Consider the following 2,350-nt stretch of genomic DNA (forward strand, 5'->3'; position numbering starts at 1 on the left):
TCCTCCCAGTTGTTCTCTCCTCTCCTCCCAGTTTGTTCTCTCTCTCCAGTGGTTCTCGTCCTCTCTCCCCAGTTGTTCTCTCCTCTCCTCCCCAGTTGTTCTCTTCCTCTCTCCCAGTTGTTCTCTCCTCTCCAGTGGTTCTTCTTCCCTCTCCTCCCCAGGTGTTCTCTTCCTCTCCAGTGGTCTCTCCTCTCCTGCTCTCCCAGTGGTTCTCTCTCTCCTCCCCAAGGGTTCTCTCCTCTCCTCCCCAGTTGTTCTCTCCTCTCCAGTGGTTCTCTCCTCTCCTCCCAGTGGTTTCTCCTCTCCAGTGGTTCTCATCCTCTCCGCCCAGTGGTTCTCTCCTCTCCTCGCCCAGTTGTTCTCTCCTCTCCTCCCCAGTTTGTTCTCTCTCTTCCTCCAGTGGTTCTCTCCTCTCCTCTCCAGTGTTCTCTCCCTCCTCCAGTGGTTCTCTTCTCTCCTCTCCAGTGGTTCTCTCCCTCCTCCCCAGTGTCTCTCCTCTCCCCCAGTGGTTCTCTCCTTCCTCCCCAGTGTTCTCTTCTCTCTCCCCAGTGGTTCTCTCCTCTCCTCCCCAGTTGTTCTATCTTCTCCTCCCAGTGGTTTCTCTCTCCCTCCCCAGTGGTTCTCTCCTCTCCTCCAGTGGTTCTCTTTCTTTCCCTCCCCAGTTGGTTCTCTCCTCTCCTCCCCAGTGTTCTCTCCTCTCCTCCCCAGTGGTTCTTCCTCTCTCCCCCAGTTGTTCTCTCTCTCTCCAGTGGTTCTCTCCTCTCCTCCCCAGTGGTTCTCTCCTCTCCTCCCCAGTGGTTCTCCTCTCTCCTTCCCAGTGGTTTCTTTCCTCTCCTCCCCCAGTAGTTCTCTCCTCTCCCCCCCAGTGGTTCTTTCCTCCCAAGTGGTTCTCCTCCCTCCTCTCCAGTGGTTCTCTCCCTCTCCTCTCCAGTGGTTCTCTCCCCTCCTCCCCAGTGGTTCTCTCCTCTCCTCCCAGTGGTTCTCTCTCCTCTCCCACAGTGGTTTCTCTCTCTCCTCCCAGTGGTTTCTCTCCTCTCCTCCCAGTGGTTCTCTCCTTCCTCCCCAGTTGTTCTCTCCTCTCCTCCCCGTTGTTCTCTCCTCTCCAGTGATTCTCTTCTCTCCTCCCGTGGTTCTCTCTTCCTCCCCGTGGTTCTCTCTCTCTCCTCCCCAGTGTTCTCTCCTCCCTCCCCCAGTGGTTCTCTCTCCTCTCCTCCAAGGTGGTTCTCTTCCTCTCCAGTGGTTCCTCTCCTCTCCTCCCCAGTGGTTCTCTCTCTCCTCCGTCCCAGTGTTTTTCCTCTCCTCCCCAGTGGTTCTTTTCCTACAAGTGGGTTCTCTCGCTCTCCAGTGGTTCTTCCTCTCCTCCCCAGTGGTTCTTTCCTCACCAAGTGGTTCTCTCCTCTCGAGTGGTTCTCCCCTCCTCCCAGTTGTTCTCTCCTCTCTCCCAGTGGTTTCTCTCTCCTCCCCAGTGGTTCTCTCCTTCCTCCCCAAGTTGTTTTCTCTTCCTCTCCTCCCCAGTTGTTCTCTCTCTCAGCTAGCATGTCTCTTCTCCTCCTCACCCAGTGGTTCTCATTCTCTCCTCCCCAGTGGTCTCGTCCTCTCCTTCCCCAGTGGTTCTCTCTCTCTCCCCCCAGTGGTTCTCTCCTCTCCCCAGTGGTTCTCTCCCTCTCCTCCCCAGGGTGGTTCTCTCGCTCCCAGTGGTTCTCGTCCTCTCTCCCAGTGTTCTTCTCCTCTCCAGTGGTTCTCCTCTCCGTCCTGTTTCTCTCCCTCTCCAGTGGGTTCTCTCTCTCAGTGGCTAATCCCCAGTGGTCGCCTCCTCTCCTCCCAGTCTTGGTTCTCTCCTCTCCAAGTGGTTCTTCCTCTTCCTCCCAGTGGTTCTGCTCCTCTCTCTCCAGGTGGTTTCTCTTCTTCTCTCCCACAGTTGTCTCTTTCCTCCGCGAGTGGTTCTCAGTCTCTCCTCCCCCAGTGGATTCTCCTCCCCTCTCTCCTCAGTTTGTTCTCACCTCTCTCCTCGCCAGTGGTTTCTCTCCCTCCCTCCAGTGGTGTTCTCCTCCTCTTCCCAGTGTTCTCTCGTGCTTCCTCCTCATCTACAGTTTTTCTCTCCTCCCCAGTGGTTCTCTCCTCTCTCTCTCCAGTTGTTTTCTTTCTCTCCTCCCCAGTGTTTCTCTCTCTCCTCTCCAGTGGTTCTCTGCTCTCTCCCCCAGTGGTTCTCTCCTGCTCCTCGCCAGTGGTTCTCTCCCTCCAGTGGTTCTCTCCCTCCTCCAGTGGGTTCTCTCTCTCACTCCCAGTGGGTTCTTCCTCTCCAGTGGTTCTCTCGTCCTCTGATCCCAGTGGTGGCTCTCCTGCTCCTCCC

The sequence above is a fragment of the Salvelinus sp. IW2-2015 genome, unplaced genomic scaffold (genome assembly GCF_002910315.2).
Source record: "Salvelinus sp. IW2-2015 unplaced genomic scaffold, ASM291031v2 Un_scaffold16663, whole genome shotgun sequence".
NCBI lineage: Eukaryota > Metazoa > Chordata > Actinopteri > Salmoniformes > Salmonidae > Salvelinus > Salvelinus sp. IW2-2015.